Here is a 19,164-nt window from a genome sequence, read left to right as displayed (position 1 = left end):
GTTACATTATTAGCTTATGCATGAGATTTGGGAATACTAGTGTTAGACACTGGCGAGACGAGTGACCAAATTTTCCACAGTACTGACAGATAAGGGGTTGAGGATGAGGCCCAAGAACATAGGAAGAGGTATTTTTCTGATAATTTCCTCTGTTTGAAGTATAACCTCTTTGAAACCCACGACCTTCTCCTCTGTAATGACGCACCATGTTTCCTCTTTGACCAGAGTATGTGGGAGCACGAGCTTGAGGAGTTGGATTAGAAAGAAGAACAATGGGTTGAATGGTTTGAGGTCGAAGAAGCTCAAGACGAAATTCATGAGTGAGTAATGAGGAGTGAAGCTTAGAATAGGTTGGAGGAATCAATCGAGTGGTTATGGAAGTTACAAAGTTTTCACAATCAGAGTCTAATCCAAATAAAACAATAAGAAGAAGTTCAGAATAAACTATTGGATGTCCAATAGCAGCAAGAGAATCATAAAGAGACTTAATACAAGAAGGTATTCAGAGATTGTTTGAGAACCCTTTTTAGACGTTTGTAGCTGCAACTTCAAATTCATGAGTCTGGCAGAGTTAATGGAAGAGAAATTTCTCCAGAAACTCCCAAACAACTCGAGAAGAAGATAGGCCAATAACGAGGCTAAGAACTGATTCAGTGAGAGTGGCATTGAGCCAAGAATGGAGCATTTGGTCGATTTGATACCGATAAACATAGTCATGGTTAGGAAGTGGGTAAAAAGATACCTCGGAGGAAGATGGAAGAAACTCAACAAGAGGAGGGTGGGAGCCATTAACATATTTGTACAAGTCTTGAGAGTGAAGAATAGGAAGGAGTTGGCTCCTCCATAAGAGATAGTTTGAGTTATCAAGTCTGATAGAGACTAAGTTAGTAATGTTGGATAGAACAGGAAAAGAAGAAGTAGAAGAAGTCGGGGTAGGAGGAGAAGAGACAGCGGTGGGAGAAGAGCGATGGATAGTGGAATCAACCATGGTATAATAGAAATGGAGAGGCACAGAAACCAAGAAATTTTTTCTAAAAGATTGCTCTTGATACCATGTGAATGTTATAACTCAAGATACCCTAAATTCTAGGGTACTGATTGGGATTACAATGTATACTTATAATAAATACAAACCATATACAATCATTAACTAATACAATAACAGATATGACCTTTTTGCTATGACCGAAGCCACAAGTAAAGAGCTTATTTTTCACTTACGAACTCCCCCGAATCCAAAGGTTGTAGCTAAAAGTCATTTGTGACGTTACAATTGGTTAAGAGCTATTTGTCATAACTAAAGCTCTTTTGCTACTAATGTGGGCCATAACAAAAGCCTTCTATTTTGTAGTGATTACTACTAAAAATTTTAGCGAGGATCCAGGGGGTGCGACGGCACCTCCTTGGATCCGTACCTGACTGTCACACTAAAACCATGGGAAACAATAATGTTCTTGGTTATTTCTCGAAGAACCCTTCGACCACTCAAACTAAATGAGCAGGCAAACTTGTTATGTTTTTCTTCTTAATGCTCGCACCGAACATAGAAAGTCATAGTATGACAGTAGCAATACTATATTAACTTAGTACGGATCACTACCACAGGGTGCTCACCAACATTATATCCTTCTTATGTTTTTACATTGTTGTTGTGTTTTTCTTTCTTTTGGTTCACTTCTCCAACAAGTCTAGTTAAGTAAGTAGTTTGTATTCCACGGTGCCGATTGAATGCAGAAACAGACTTCGACACCGTTATTCATGAAGTAGTATTGTATTTGATGTGTGAGTCAGCCCAGCTTCCACCCCTTGTAGTTCATGGTGTATCACAGAAATGGAAGCAGCCACTCCTCTAATAGATCCCAGAACTTCACCACAACTGTCTCTAATGATACATCTAAATCCAGCTGAAGTGCTATAAAAAACATTGGTGAAAATCCGCTTGTCTCTTTCAACTCAAATATGATAGAAGAAATCATTGAATACAAATCTCCCAAACTTCCTGGAATATCATGCTACCTCCTGCTCAAAGTGTAACAGGGCTACCAACTTCTCTAATGGCCTGATAAGTCAGCCAAAGCGAAGTCACCCTTATCCCCAGCAGTCCTGACCCTCACATTTTCGTTGTTTCCTTCAATATAAACCTCCTGGAGTCCGTCAACAAACTCTCTGTATGAGTTAGTTGCCATTTGGGAGTATATTTGTTTATTTATCCGTTATTTGGTTTACTTTTATTTCTCTTATTCTTTCACTATCCCAATGGTTTTTAGGTACTTTTTTCTCGTGTTTCTTTCGTATTGACCATGATTGGTTCACATAGGGGACAGACTTGACACTACTCACCATGAATGAGTTGTATATCTGTAACCATCTTTTGCAAAAAAAACACACAGCAATGTAACTTACAAACTACTTATTTTTGTGATCAAAATATGCATTGTGCAAGCTTTACAATAGTTTTGATTGATGTCGACAGGCATTGAAATCATGAGAATGTATGCTTAAGGATTTTGCTAAACCTCATGTGTTTTTGCATTTGGGATGGAACAGATGAAGTCATGGGCATATATGTATTAGTTATTCTGGGTTGTTATGGTGCTACACTTCAAGCTACTAGGGCTAGCCTTGAGTTTCTAGTAAGTGGAAATTGTAAGTTATTGTGCCATTTCAAAACTTGATAGTCCCACATCCATGAAGTGAAATAAAAAGCTATATAGAGTAGTCGTACAAAATGAGGTGAACGAGTAACTTTAAAACATACTTACCTGGACGGGGTCAATGGTTGATCAAGAAGGACCATGGCCTAGGTTAGTGACCTCCATTGCACTTAGGAGGGGCACTCGCCTAAGATCTACCCAAGTGGTGGAGTCTACGTCATAATTTGTGATAGAGGGGGTACGCGTTCGCGCGGCCCCTGCCAATTTTATGTTTAATGTTTGTGCTAGTGTTTGAAGTTTATACATATAATCTATCTACTTTTGTGTTTTGACAACAATTCCATATGGAACAAACTCCCTATCTTCTTTTTGTGTTTTTACAACAACAATCTTCATTCCGTGTTTTCACAACAAATTGCAGTCTGTTTGTATGTTGTTCTTCATGAATCTAGCGAACTGAATTGATGCATTCTGTTTGGTTTTAGTGGTCTATCCGTATCCTCTAGCTTAAGAACAATAGTCCCTAGATGAAAGTCTTTTTTGGAAATTAATTGAATCAATCAATATAAAGAGCGGGTTGAAATATAGTCCCACATAGATGGGTTTAAGCAAGCAAGGAAGTGAAAAACTACTACAAAAACACAAAAGAGATAGTGTAGAAAGCATACCTTTCTCGGCCTTTTGGCTAAGATCAAGTGTAGTATCTGTTCTTATCAGTTTAATATCTGATATGTGAACCATCGGTTCACACGATATTAAATTAATTTTTCTTTGGGGGAGGTCCCATCACAATGGCTTGCCATTGGGGCCCTCAAGCGTCGCCTGTGTGTTGCACTACTGCACGGGCCAGGCGCACCCCTTCCAAATCTAAAATTCAAATTGTTGTTCTTTATCAAATACTTCAAGCCTATGTTTCAGCTTCTGTGGAATTATTTGTGCACTTGATCTTAAATAGACCACTTGTTGTCAAGTAGAAAAGTTAAATATCGTAAAGAGTTCAGAAAACCCTCCAAACTACACTGAATAGAAAGTAAAAGAAGTCACATGAACAAGATGAGAACTACACTGAATAGAAAGTAAAAGAAGTCACATGAACAAGATGAGAGCGCACACACAGCTAACTTGGTATTCCAAATATAACATTAGGAGAATATCGAAATCAATGATAAGCATATTTCACCATTGATTGTTTTCTTATAGATCAGCTGACATGAACTAGGTATGTAGAGGCTTTCTGTCGATGCATTTTGTTTGGCTTGGAATCCTCCTTCGCTCGCTCACATTAGAAATACTTTAAGAACCGTACATAAACAACTGCTGTTTGCCCCGTAACTGCAGAAAAGCATTCTGTCTTGTCGAGACAATCTCGAACTCAATTATCTACAGTTTCACGAGTGTTTCTTCTTTTCTTTTCTCATTCCAAAGATCTGGTATAGTAACTCAACAAGGTTCATGAAGTTTGCTTCTGGTTATTGATTATTAACCATTGTATCTGGCTGAGTTCTAACATCTGACTAAGGATCTGACTTGACGATAATTATTGTTGAGGATGTAAGTTTCGCATTGTTCTTTAGCTTTTTAGGTTCAGGTTGTCCCTCCAATCTTACCGAGTCCAGCTCAGAATAGTTACTGGCATCGAAGTTTGTGAAGGCCTTTAAACCTCGATATTTAATAGAAGCCATATCATATGTCCTTAATTCCAAAAAAAAAAAAAAAAATTCCAAAAAAGATATCATATGTCCTTGCTGCTTCTTCCTCGGTACCTGGTTATAGTTCAAAGTTTTAACACAAGACAATTTCAAGGTGTGTTTTTTGTTCAAATTTGCAGTTTATTGGTTATTTATAACTAAGAAGTAGAGTTCATGAGATTAAAACAATGTACTTTGGATTTCTAAGAGAAAACCACAAAAGAAATGCATGAATTGTTTATTCTTGGTGTTGATAATTAGGGAAATATACAGTTTACGACCAATCATTTCCATGAAGAATTTGTTGAAAGGGAAGTAAGCAATTCTAGAGAGCTGAAATGGACGAGAACCTTGTCACTCCTCTGAGATAAATGGGTGATCCTTTCTTAAAGCAACTTTTCCTACAAGGGAGCAGCTTAGTGCTATGCACGGGCCAGCCGCACCCCTTCCAATTCATAATCCCAAATTTGACTTGAGTGACACCAGGGGTGGGAATCGGACTGGACGGGCAGTCCGTAGACAAGCACTCTCCGGGACCGGGTGGAACGGACACATGCCATCAATGACCGCTTGGACTGTCGGACTACATGAAATTTTAGTAGAGAAAAAGCTCGTCCATGACCTCCGGACAACGGTGGGGGCAGGCACCGTGTACAATGCCTAAAACGAGACCAAAATAATCCTTTTACTAAAAAATTGTAACATAATAAATACAATTAAGAACAAAATAAAAAATATAAATTAGGAAGTAAAATTATAAATATCATCACTTGGCCGATATTCGGATAAGACTTAGAGATATTGTGTCGATACTTGGAGTCGAAATCTTGATTCGCCATTGTGTTGCCAATCGAATTGAAGAATCGACCTTCATAGGCTTCAAGAAACAACTCTAATTATTTATACAATTGTTAAATGGAAGACTGCAATTACCACAACCATCAGAATAGAGTCACGAAGATCCAACACTGAAATTGGATCTCCCGTCCACGGGGAAAAAAACATATTCAAAAAGTTCATAACTTACTATCTACAAAAAAAAAAAAACTTAAAGAAGCAACAAGGAATAGCCAACAACAACCAAGGAGCAGCTAGCAACACCGCGCCATGGGCGAGGGATAGAGTTTCTTGAGATTGTTGCTTTCATGCTTTATTCCCGTCTTTCATGGTCATTCGATCGCTCGGACTCTTCTCTATTGTTCGTATACTCATTCGCTTTGAAGGATGGATATACGGATGGAACACCAAGAACAACAGCCACCGCGGCACAGAAGGGACACCCGAAGGAAGGCAACCAACAACCCACCGGCACTGCCACATCCACTGCAACAACAAGGAGCAGCCAACAACAAGGAGGAGCAACCTGCGACAAGCAAGCCATCATAAGAGCAAACCAACAGCAAAACACAAAACAAAGAAGATAGCGAACAACAATTTCATGAGAATTGGACTTAACAAGCAAAGCAAAAGTATGCAACAATGTCAACAGATACATGGATTATGGGATAGTAGTCATAGTACTAAAGTGAATAGTTACAAAAACTTAAAAAATAGAATAATTTGCAGAGTACATCACCTTTTTTCAGACAGAGGGTGGAGCTAGAGGCAGAGCAGACGGGGGAATTGGAGTCTGTCCAGCCGGAGTAGACTCATCGTCATTATCATCCTCACACGTAGCCTCATCGAAAGGGTCGATGGGGTTAAATATATTTGTGTACTTGCCCTTCCACCAATCCTGAACAAATTATGCAACGTTCTAACGTATCCGGAGTCAAATTACTACGATAATCCCCAAGAATCCGTTTACCCATAGAAAATGCAGATTCTGAAGCCACAGTCGACACAGGAACAACAATCACATCTCGTGCAATAGTGGAGAGAACAAGGTATCTCTTCTCGTTTTCTCTCCACCAATCAAGAACACTGAATCAGACAAATAAAAATTATACAATTAAAAGGAAGAAAAAAATTAAATGGAATAGATTAGATGATACTTACATAGTTACAGAGATAAGAGAGTTGGAGGTTCGAAGAAATTAGTCCGTGAAGATGGAGACGAGATTTTCAGAGAATGAATCAGACAAATAAAAACACGATTTCAGAAGGTATTACTATTACCTTAATCAAGTAATCGAATAAGAAGGTGAAATTCACTCCTTTATTCTTTTCCACAGGAACCCACAATTCCATGGAGGAACTGGATTTGGTTAAGTAAGCAAATCACAAACCATTAGGGAGTCAGTATACACTATAATAGAAAGCTTATTAAGCTTCAAAGCTAGAGTCAGCCCAGCTTCCACCCCTTGTAGTTCATGGTGTATCACAGAAATGGGAGCAACCCTTCCTCTAATAGCTCCCAGAATTTCACCACAACTGTCTGTCTCCATTGAATACGTCTAAATCCAGCTGAAGTGCTATAAAAAGCATTGGTGAAAATCCGCTTGTTTCTTTCAGCTCAAATATGATAGAAGAAACCATTGAATACAAGTCTCCCCCAAAATGGCCAACCTGTCTTTACCTACAAACATCCTGGAGTACCATGCCATCTCCTGCTCGGGTCCATTGAAATTTGGAGCACTTGATTAAGGCCGGAAAATTCATAAGCTCCTCCCGAATCCCCGTAGAGTACTTACATTCAAAAAACAGATGATATTCATCTTCCTCAGCAACCCCACACAGAACACAAACAGCATTAGATATAAAACCCCATTGCATCAACCTTTTTCTTGTGTTTTAACCTTTGTTTCAGCCAAAGTGAAGTCACCCTTATCCCCAGCAGTCCAGACCCTCACATCTTCATAGTTTCCTTCAATATTAACCTCCTAGAGTCCCTCAACAAACTCTCCCATAGCCATACTCATCATATGAGTTAGTTTCCGTTGGGATGTATATTTGTTTCTTTATGCTATTTTCAGAACTTTATAGTCCCACATCCATGAAGTGAAATAAAAAGCTATCTAGAGTAGTTGTACAAGACAAGGTGAACGAGTAACTTTAGAACATACTTACCTGGATGGGGTCAATGGTTGATCAAGAAGGACCATGGCCTAGGTTAGTGACCTCCATTGCACTTAGGAGGGGCACTCGCTTAAGATCTACCCAAGTGGTGGAGTCTACGTCATAATTTGTGATAGAGGGGGTACGCGTTCGCGCGGCCCCTGCCAATTTTATGTTCAATGTTGTTTGTGTGTTTGAAGTTTATACGTCCCTTCTTTTGTGTTTTGATAACAATTCCATATGGAACAAACTCCATATCTTCTTTTTGTGCTCTTACAACAATTGCGACACCATCTTCCTTTCGTGTTTTAACAACAATTGCGATCTGTTTGTATGGTTGTTCTTCATGAATCTAACGAACTGGTTGTTCTTCATGAATCTAGCGAACTGAATTGATGTATTCTGTTTAGTTTTAGCGGTGTATCCGTATCCTCTAGCTTAAGAACAATAGTCCCTAGATGAAAGTCGTTGTTGGAAATTAATTGAGTCCCACATAGATGGGTTTAAGCAAGCGAGGAAGTGAAAAACTACTACAAAAACACAAAAGAGATAGTAGAGAAAGCATACCTTTCTCGGCCTTTTGGCTAAGATCAAGTGTAGTATCTGTTCTTATCAGTTTAATATCTGATATGTGAACCATTGGTTCACACGATATTAAATTAATTTTTCTTTGGGGGAGGTCCCATCACAATGGCTTGCCATTGGGGTCCTCAAGCGTCGCCTGTGTGTTGCACTATTGCCCGGGCCAGGCGCACCCCTTCCAAATCTAAAATGTGAAAGAACTTCAAGCACAGTTTACTATCATAAATGGAAAATTTGTCTTGTGTGACCATTCAGATCATTTGTTGTTGGCTCACCTAGCACAGTTTACTATCATAAAGAGTTTAGAAAACCCACCAAACTACAAAGTAAAAGTCACATGAACAAGATGAGCACACACACAGCTAACTTGGTATTCTAAATATACATTAGAAGAATATCGAATTCCGATGCATTTTGTTTGGCTCGGAATCCTCCTTCGCTCACACATCCCAAATACTTTAAGAACCATACATAAACAACTCCTGTTTGCCCCATAACTGCAGAAAAGCATAATGTCTTGTCGAGACAATCACAAACTTAGTATATCTACAGTTACTCAAGTGTTTCTTCTTTTCTTTTCTCATTATTTCTCCATGGGTATAGTAACTCAACAGAAACGGGGGGTGGTCAATCTGGAGGGGGCCGGAAACGTCCTGCAACTGTAACAAACCGAGACTTAAGCCAACAACGCTCGGAGGAGGGAAATGACATAAACGGGGGGTGGTCGGTAGTCCTAGCAAAACCTAAACAATTCACAATTGGTACGAGCCAATCAGACAAATCAGACCAACCACGAAGAAAGATGGCAAAGAAGGCGAGAACCTCTCTTGCACAACCTGGTTCGGCTGGTGTACTCTCAGGTAATTCTTTCCCAGTCTTGTCTAATTCAGATGGTCTTTGATAGAGAAAGATATTCTCTATATTTAAAATTAGGAGTTTCTATATTTTGACAAGATATTATATAGTTATTTAGTATTAGGAGTTTCTATATTTTAGAGTTTCTAAGTAATTTAGGAGTTTCTATATTTTAGAGTTTCTAAGTAATTTAGGAGTTTCTATATTTCTAAATATTGAATCCTAGTTAGAGTCTAATTTGTCTAATTCTAGCCTATATTATATGGCTGAGTTCATAGTAGTTAGGATATGAATATTGAAGTTATTAATAAAGTTTTATATTAGTATTACGTTTATCTTTGGCTGGCCTAGAGAAGAACTTGAAGGTTCTTATCAATTGGTATCAGAGCAAACGTTTTCCTATCATTCGCTTTCGCATTACTTTTATCTTCGTTAGAGAATCTCGTTTATGGTACAAACTCGAAAAGAAAAAAAAGAAAGAATGGAGAAGCAATTAGGTGAATTGGCGGAGAAGATGACTGAGATGACGGTAAATCAATCATTATTGATTGAGAAGATTGGTCAATTGGTCGAAAATAGAGAGATTGTGTCTCAAAGAAGTGATCGCTTTAAAGGTGAAAGGTTATATTTTGCACGGTTTAACGGATCAGATGTGGAAGGATGGATTTTTCAAGCTGAACAGTATTTTGAATTCTATGACACTGCACAAGACCAAAAGATTCAGTTTGCAATCAGTTACTTGGATGGAAAAGCATTACAATGGTATCAATGGGCTAAAAGAGGAAATTATTTTCGTTCATGGGAAGATTTTGTTGAAGCAGTTGTAGGTCGCTTCGGGAGAACGACGTATGAAGATGCAGGGGATGCGCTAGCAAAATTACGACAAACTGGGTCAATCTTTGAATATCAAGAAGAATTTGAGCGTCTTTCAAACATGGTTAATGGTTTACCAGATAGTTTTTTAATGAGTTGTTTCATGAGTGGATTGAAAGATGAGGTTAGACTGGAAACTAAATCCTTTAATCCACTAAACTTACATGAGGCAATGTCTATAGCTAGATTACAAGATGAAAAAGTCTCTTTGAGACGCCAAAGCTATAGAAGTATTACAAGAGCAAACCCCCTTATCAATGCAAAACCACTGAACTCAAGACCACCAATAATACCAAACAGGATTAATAATGAAGCACCCGTAATTCGCCGACTCACATCAGCTGAGGCTGAAGAAAGAAGGAAACAACAATTATGTTACAATTGCGATGAGAAGTGGTATCGTGGTCATCGATGTAAGACACAAACTTTATTCCTCATTGAGAAAGAAGAAGATAATGATAACGCAAACAAAACTGGAAGTGAGGTAGTTGATGAAGAGGTATACACACAAGAAGAAGAACATGTGGAGATTTCTATGCATGCATTGGATGGCTCCACTGCACCACAAACCATGAAGGTCCAAGGTGAAATTAAACGGGCTCAAGTTATTGTTTTAATTGATTCAGGCAGTACACATAATTTTATTGACGCTTCCATCCCAAAGAAGCTAGGTATTAAAACTGTACTTGACAACTCCTTTGAAGTTATGGTAGCAGACGGATCAAGAATTACTTGTGAAGGGCAATGTGTTAGCCTAGAATATAAGATTAATGAGTATGCTTTCACGGGAAATTTTTATATATTGAAACTTGGGGGTTGTGATATGGTATTGGGAGTAAGTTGGCTACAAACACTTGGGTCAATAACTTGGGATTTCAAGTACTTAACAATGAAATTCACTATACAAGGTAAACAATTTAGTTTGGAAGGTGTTAGAGGAAGGAAACTGAAGATCGCCAGCAGCCATGCTATGCAACGACTCCTCAAGCAAGGGTCATTGGGAGTTCTGTGTCAATTTTCAGGTGAAAACAACGATGAAGCTAATTCCAATATAGATACAGAAATTCAATCCTTGATTAGACAATTTGCTGTGGTATTTTCAGCACCAACAGGTTTGCCACCCATGAGAAGTCACGATCATCGTATTACTTTACATCCCAATAGTTCACCTATTAATGTTCGACCTTATAGGTATGCTTTTGGTCAAAAGAATGAGATTGAGAAAATAGTAAAAGAACTACTGCAATCTGGGTTATATCGCCCGAGTACAAGCCCTTTCTCATCGCCTGTATTATTAGTAAAGAAAAAAGATGATACGTGGCATATGTGCATTGATTACAGAGCACTAAACAAAATTACGGTAAAGGATAAATTTCCTATACCGGTCATAGATGAACTATTAGATGAATTGCATGGGGCTTTGTATTTCTCAAAATTAGACTTAAGGTCCGGGTACCATCAGATCAGGATGCAACAGGAAGATGTACATAAAACTGCCTTTCAGACACATGATGGTCATTATGAGTTTCTTGTCATGCCTTTCGGGCTGACCAATGCACCATCTACCTTTCAACATCTCATGAATGATGTCTTCAGAAGTCAGCTACGTCAATTTGTGTTGGTTTTCTTTGATGATATATTGGTTTATAGCTCAGATTGGAATTTACACCTTGAACACCTTAGAGAAGTATTTCAGATACTAGAAAAACACCAACTCAAGGTCAAATTGAGTAAATGTTCGTTTGGTACCGAGAGAGTTGAATATTTAGGGCATGTCATCACATCTAAGGGTGTAGAAGTGGATTCGGGCAAGATTCAAAGCATTATAGATTGGCCATTGCCGAAGTCATTAAAAGCATTACGAGGGTTTTTAGGTTTAACTGGCTATTATCGAAAATTTGTGGTTGATTATGGTAAATTGGCTTTTCCGTTGACCAAACTTCTTAGGAAGGATAGTTTCAAATGGACCATGGAAGCAACTGAAGCCTTCAACAACTTGAAAATCGCTATGACGACTACCCCGGTATTAGCACTACCAAATTTTTGTAAGGAGTTCATAATTGAAAGTGATGCAAGTGGAGTAGGAATCGGGGCAGTTCTGATGCAAGAAGGTAGGCCCATAGCATATACTAGTAAGGTGATTGGGCCACGACACCTTGGATTATCTACGTATGAGAAGGAACTATTAGCAATGGTTCATGCCATCACTAAATGGCGACCTCACCTCATTGGGAGAAGGTTTATAGTGAAGGTTGATCAACAAAGTTTGAAGCATTTTTTGGAAGCTAAAGCAGCCACTCCCATGCAACAAAAATGGACTGCGAAATTATTGGGTTACGATTATACAATTCAGTACAAGCCTGGTAGTCAAAATATAGTACCCTCTCTCCTGCAGGTCTTATACAACCCTTACCCATTCCTACAACTATATGGACTGATATATCTATGGATTTCATTGAAGGATTACCGAAGTCAAAAGGGAAATCAGTAATTTTGGTAGTGGTAGATTGTCTCACTAAGTACAGCCATTTCATGGCATTAAAACACCCATACACAGCAGCTACAGTTGCTCAAAAATTTCTAGAAACAGTGGTCAAGCTGCATGGTTTTCCCCAATCTATAGTATCCGACAGAGATGCAGTATTTACTAGCAAGTTGTGGCAAGAATTGTTTCGTTTACAAGGCACTACACTTAGGATGAGTTCAGCATACCACCCTCAAACCGATGGCCAATCGGAGGTGGTGAATCGTTGTTTAGAAACATATTTGCGATGCTTTGTAGGAGATAAACCAAAAAGTTGGGCTGTATGGCTACCGTGGGCAGAGTATTGGTACAATACTTCGTATCATACATCGACAAAACTAACCCCTTTTGAGGCAGTATATGGTATATCACCTCCCGTATTAGTCATATATTTCGGGTGAAGCACAAACTGCGACATTAGATGAAGCGCTTATACGAAGGGGTCACATTCTTTCCAACCCCAAAAGTCATCTTCATACTGCTCAGAATAAGATGAAACAATATGCTGACAAGGGACGAAGGGATGCAGTATTTCAAATAGGAGAGTACGTGTATTTAAAATTACAACCATATCGACAAAGTTCTACCGTAAGAAGGGTGTCTCAGAAGTTATCTCCAAGGTACTATGGTCCATATAAAATATTGGAAAGAATCGGTCCAGTAGCGTACCGCTTGGAGTTGCCAGAAGGAGCTAAAATTCATCCTGTCTTTCATGTTTCTGTGTTAAAGAAAGCACTTCTCCCTAATACTGCAGTTGATGATGAATTACCAAGTGTCGAAGATGAGGAAGACCCAGTGTTAACTATGATCGAGAACATCCTTGAGGACAAGGATGCTGTCAAGGGGGGAGGAATGATAGAGAAAGATATTCTCTATATTTAAAATTAGGAGTTTCTATATTTTGAAAAGATATTATATAGTTATTTAGTATTAGGAGTTTCTATATTTTAGAGTTTCTAAGTAATTTAGGAGTTTCTATATTTTAGAGTTTCTAAGTAATTTAGGAGTTTTTATATTTCTATATTTCTAAATATTGAATCCTAGTTAGAGTCTAATTTGTCTAATTCTAGCCTATATATATGGTTGAGTTCATAGTAGTTAGGATATGAATATTGAAGTTATTAATAAAGTTTTATATTAGTATTACGTTTATCTTTGGCTGGCCTAGAGAAGAACTTGAAGGTTCTTATCAGTCTTGACTCGGAAAGTCCTTCCCAAGCTTTAGAGGGGGAGGCATCGAGAAAGGATCATAACTTTCATGAGAAAGAAGACCATTCGATGCACCTGATTTGACATAGACCAAGACCTGAATATTATGAGAGTAGATAGCAACTGAGAGACCCCCGAGGAAGCCGAGAACAATGCCCAAATAGTTTAATGATTAATCTCGCATGCTTCAACGTTAGAGGTCTAAATGATGCTCTCCGTATAAAGAGTGTGAGGGATTTTGTGACGTTGAACAAAATTGGGTTGTGTGGATTTCTAGAAGCTCATGTTCAGGAGATTAAAAAGACTAGCACTCAACGGAGTCTTAATTCTAACTGGACTTTTATTGATAACTATGTTGTTGTTTCGGGAAGCCGGATTTGGATTGGGTGGGACCCTAGTAGGGTTGATTTCACTGTTTCCCACGTTGGAGGGCAAGTCATTGCAGGTGGTGTGCGGTTTATAGATGGCTCGGGTTTTCATATGGCAGTGGTGTACGAAAGTAATAATATTGTTCATCGCCGGGAGCTTTGGAGGGACCTTGAGTTTATTATGACGGATTCTGAGGCTCTGTGGCTGGTACTAGGTTACTTTAATACAACTATGTTGGCCAATGACAAGAGAGGTGGTAACCATTCACCATCTCAAGGTTCAAATGATATGTTTGACTGTTACCAATATGAGATTGTTCGATTGCCCGTATACAAGTTGTTTCTATACATGGTCTAATAGGCAGATGGGAAATGCAAATGTCAGTTCCAAAATTGACCAGACTCTTATTAATAGTGGTTGGCTAACCTGTTTTCCTCTAGCTAAAGCAGATTTTCCACCGGCTGGGGATTCAGATCACTCCCCTATTATTATACCGCTTTCTGTCCCTAACATACACCGGCGTACTTCGTTTCGGTTCTTTAATGCCTGGATGGAGGATCCCACGTTTAAAGCTCTAGTTGCCGATGTATGGAAGGTGCCAATACGAGGTAACCCGATGTTTCCTATGGTGGCAAAGCTCTAAGCCTTGAAAGCTCGGTTGAATGAATGGAAGAAAGATCAGTTTAGAGGGGTGACGAACCAGGTAAATATTAACCGAATTTTTTTACATTCAGTGCAGGTCTGGTTGCACAACAATAGAGTGGCTACTAAAAAACTATAGCAATGTTGTCTGGGCTGAAACAACAATGTTTCGACAACGTGCTAAAGTTGAATGACTTACTCTCGATGACATCAACACAACTTATTTTCACAATTCTATCAAAGAACAGAGGTCAAGGAATGCGATAACTCGACTCACCAAGGAGGATGGTTCGGTGGCCGAGGATCATGCAGAAATAGCTACCATGTGTGTGGATTTCTATCGGAACTTGTTTGGTTGAGAGGATGAAGATAATGGAGCATTAGATTATATATCTAATGTGGAGTTCTCACGGAAACCAAAGGAGCTCTTCTCATTATGCGAGTGACTAAAGATGCAGTTTTTGTTGCTCTATCTACTATTGGTTCTGATCGATCGTCGAGGTCGGATGGGTTTGTAGGGATTTACACCCTTCTACTAGTGTTTATAGCGGAAATATGACATCTAATGTCTACACTAGTATTCCCAGGATCACATGCAAAACTAGTAATTAATCTAATGGAGATAGTAGATTACCTTAATCGCTTTTCCCTCGAACTAGTTGAATTGATTGAAGAAGACCAAGAGCTTCAAGTGTAGCTCCTCTACTTGGGACACGAGCAATCAATTTGATCTCCCACCTTGTTGTATAGCTAGCACACCAATGGTGGTTGGAAAAGAAGAACACCTTCTTCTTTGACTAGATTGATAGTAATGGGAATTAGCTCACTTTCTCCTCTCTACTTGATGTGGTAGAGTAAGAAAGCTTAGAGAGAAATTCCACACCTTATTCTCTGCCCTAAGAGTGTTTATATAGAACCCTAATAAGAATCCACCTCCTTTTAGGTTTCCTAAAACACCCTTTAGAATAAGATTTAGGGAAATAGTCGAAAATAACAACTATTGGTATTTTCTCAATTCCCTAAGGAGGAGGTCCCCAAACACCACGAAAATTGGCAGATATAATTTTTATTATATCAGAAACTAACCCTCCAAAATTCAGCCCAATCCGAGTCCTAGAAGTACCCGAACCGGTCTAGGCCCAAAAACCCTGTTTTTGGCCTTTTTGTACTATCTTTGCCTAATTCCTTTTTAGGCCTATGAGATATGTTTATGGGACACTCCCATGATTATATCTCACTCCCACTAGTCATATCCTAGATCAATTTGTCACTCTTATGTGTAACCCGTTGTAGGATCCGATCGAAGTTAGCCGCGAATTACTTCGTAATTCGACGATCGTAGTTGGTCTCTAGCTACAACTCTACGATCCCTAAATCAATCGGACTTGATGATCTTCCACATCAATTGTCTTATCCGACAAATTGTTCGCATTGTCACCTTGGTCGAAGGACATCTCCTTCAACTCCTTCAGACTCCCACTTGGACTTAGAACAAGTGCAATGCCTCGATTCCCGTGTCAATTTAGTATCCCATCTGATACGTCACATCATTCAGACTTTCTTGATATCCGAGTACAACTGTAAAAGACAAACGATTAACTTTTAATCCGTTTGAGCGCGGCCACGCATTTTCAGTTGCTACTCATCAAGTGGCCTTGAGACACTTTGTACCTAATGTGATTAGGGTGACACAATCCATTCTTGCGCTCCCACTTAACTTCATGTCTATCCTGTCCTTCCCAGTATCCGTCTTTATAACCTCCTTTTATGGCGCGGCGTTTAACGGAACCAAAGTCGGGCATTCCTTACATAAGATGAGTGGAGCACTCATGTTTTGAGGAATCTCTCCAATTGTCTTTATGAGAAGTATTGACGTTCATCACGAATGATGTACTTCTCATTTGAGGGTTATCCAGTGTATAAACCTTTTATACACCCACGTAGTCGAATAGAATATACTATTCCTATAGCCCATGAAACTGCGCTAACCCATCGACTCCCGTGCTAGTCTTCGTGAGTCATTGTTGTCCATGCAATGACCTGGACCAGGGATTTTTGATAATAAATATTCCAAGTTCACTTAATAGGGTTTCATTTAGGGGTGTTCATTTAGTATCCAAACCGACCGATCCAATCCGATCCAAACAGATTTCAACGGTTTGGATACCGATCCAATAGTATTCCGGATTGGTTCGGATGTTAAAATGGCAAAACCGAGTGGTTTGGATCGGTTTATGGATTTTGTTGACGGATAACCGAACAAACCGAACCAAACCATTTATTGTTACTTTTTATATATTATATATATAAATATAAATGATAGGAATGATGAACGGTTGAGATTTAATAGTTAAGTTAGTTCCATGTTTGTTAATATCATAGCTTAATGCATGTGTAACAGAAGTAAATGGCGTGGAGAGTTGTAGCTTAATTCAATAGTTACGTTAGTTCCATGTTTTTAAGTCGAAAGTGCGAAATTTTATATATGGTAAAATATCACAGGTGGTTCGGTTATCCAACCGATCCAAACCGTTCATGCATGGTTCACATCGGTAACCGAACCAAACCATGAGCGGATTGGTTCGGATTTAGATTTGAAAAAACCGAACCCTTCGGTTTGGACTTTGGATTGGCCGAAAAAGTCGGTTATCCAACCGATGTTCACCCCTAGTTTCATTCATCAGATCACGTATCTGACAAACCTATTCGGAACGTTTTATTATCTATGGACTGTCGTTTAAACACTAAACCAAGTTTAGACGACTGGTGAAATAATTCTTATTATTTCTGATAACGAGAGTTGTAAATCTGAGCCTCTTCCGTAAAACTCCTTTTGCCCACTCAGTTTTACTTGTCGAGGTTTAAAATTACACCTCATGCCTTAGACTGTGTATGAATCTCATACTATGTCTTAGGTGACAGTTTAGTTTGACTACCGTGGTAGTCGGTTTTAAACTTTGCTTATTATCAATTAATTTGAAGATTACTATCTTCAACCTTGATAATATCTAGTAATCTTTACTAGAGTTAAGGCCTTTAATTCTTTGTGTAGTATTTGCAACAGTTCCCGGCTTAAAACACTTTTAGCCTACTTTCCTTCCATGTCTGGAAGTTTGCTACGATGACATGTTCAACTTTGTACTACTTCATCCTTTAGCCTTCTAGGATGTACTAAGTAGTGTTTCGGTTTTCCAATCCGAATTCGGATGTTTAAATGCTAATCATGTCCAACATGATTGACTTTATGTTTTCGAACATAAATGTCCCTCTCATGCGTGCTAGCTCATCGGTGTCTTTTAGACTCCGAGTTTTGCAACGCCCTCTGTCATGAGTTTTTGGGTCGAAATTCTTTTAGACTTTCCGAGTCTTAGATTTTCTGTTCCGGATTTCAAGCATCTCAGCGTACTGAGTCTCTCTAATCCTATCATCCTTTTGATCTATGCTTATAGATCTTCAGATGCCCAAAATGGCATTTTATCCTTTTGTGTGTGGTCCTTTATTGAGTCAGTTCGTTACTGTTATACAACACCTTATGTCGTACTCAATCTTTTGTATGTACTCTGCATACGGACCCGGAAGGTTTGTTTACTCCCACTTACCTTCTTGAAACTCGTGATTCAAGATTTTCTTCATTCTCCAGGAATCAAATTTCTCTGATTGCCTTTTGAATCGAAGATTCTAACTCTTGCGTGCTTTTAATCCGTCGATAGATTTCTGAAGCATGCTTGTGGACATAACTTGATTGGAAGAATCTTTATTCTTCTTGTCTCATTTCGGGAAACACGAATGTTTCCATCCTTCTCAGTTTTCTATTTTGGAAAACCAATTTAGGTCTTTTGTTGACTTAAATTATCAAGCTTCATGTCTTGACGAGATATGGATTCCACGATGATTTTGGCTTCTAGCCAAAATCTAGAGTCAGTTTCCGTTTCTGCGCAGGTCTTTTATCTCTTCAGAAATAACCTTTATTTTCTGTGTCTTTGAGATTTGACCTTTTAGGGCTTTTGAACAACAATTTGGAATTTTCTCAATTACTTTAAGATATTTCTTTAGAGACACTTTCACTTGTTTTGAGAGTTCTCCGGCGAATGACATTCGCTTTTGTGCGGTGGGTTTATAAGATCATGTCTTTAACCTTTCCTTTTCCGAGGAGCCGCAGTTTGTTGCTCTTGGTCGACTTTAATCGTCTTGTACAAGTTTCATGATTGTTCTTCATGACCCTCCATGATTTTTCTCATGATCGAATTAAATCGACTTGTACTTTTCTCCCACTTATTCTTGTAATAATTAGTGTTTTTCTCCCAGACGACCAGGTGTGCTAATTATTAGAAGAATACTATCATGAGCAACAAACACTTTGTTCTCTTGATTGGTTGTGGAAGAAGCCCAAATTTCTTTCAAAAGAAATTGCGTCAGATATTAGCTAGTTTTTGTAATGCTTTTACAAGCTTAGCTGTTAGACGGAATTTTGGTAGTTTTGTGAGAAGCTATGTCTAGACTAAATGGATTTTGGAAGATAGAGTTTGATTCGTGTTCTTCATCTTAATCCTTTTGGACACTCCAAATATGGATAGGTTAGAAGTACGTTTGAAGATCAATCTCTGTTTTTGACTCAAGGCTTTCTTTCTTGTCAGTTTGATTCATGTTTTGGTTATAGTGGACTTGTTGTCCTCATCCCTTTCGATTGGGATGAACCTATCTTATAGGTTTTTGACCAAGTTTAGAATCTTTTGGTATAGTTTGTTAAACTTAGCACTTATTAACATCTCAA

The 19,164-nt window shown here is 38.7% G+C and overlaps 4 non-coding genes across 4 annotated transcripts; all 4 read left to right on the top strand.

The window, feature by feature from the left end:
• The first annotated feature begins 2,754 nt into the window (after positions 1-2,754).
• LOC147543023 (U1 spliceosomal RNA) lies at positions 2,755-2,914 on the top strand. The gene has a single exon (XR_015224411.1). It is a non-coding gene; the product is annotated as a U1 spliceosomal RNA (small nuclear RNA).
• A 404-nt stretch (positions 2,915-3,318) lies between these two features.
• Positions 3,319-3,515, top strand: LOC147543022 (U2 spliceosomal RNA). Its single transcript, XR_015224473.1, has one exon. It is a non-coding gene; the product is annotated as a U2 spliceosomal RNA (small nuclear RNA).
• A 3,828-nt stretch (positions 3,516-7,343) lies between these two features.
• Positions 7,344-7,503, top strand: LOC147543021 (U1 spliceosomal RNA). The gene has a single exon (XR_015224438.1). It is a non-coding gene; the product is annotated as a U1 spliceosomal RNA (small nuclear RNA).
• A 399-nt stretch (positions 7,504-7,902) lies between these two features.
• LOC147543020 (U2 spliceosomal RNA) lies at positions 7,903-8,099 on the top strand. The gene has a single exon (XR_015224476.1). It is a non-coding gene; the product is annotated as a U2 spliceosomal RNA (small nuclear RNA).
• Positions 8,100-19,164: the final 11,065 nt, after the last annotated feature.

This window comes from Eschscholzia californica, unplaced genomic scaffold (genome assembly GCF_041429995.1).
Source record: "Eschscholzia californica isolate CP2 unplaced genomic scaffold, dmEscCali1.0.p SCAF_4, whole genome shotgun sequence".
Taxonomy (NCBI): domain Eukaryota; kingdom Viridiplantae; phylum Streptophyta; class Magnoliopsida; order Ranunculales; family Papaveraceae; genus Eschscholzia; species Eschscholzia californica.
Note: the sequence above shows the minus strand (reverse complement) of the source record. Positions and strands in the feature narration are given on the sequence as shown.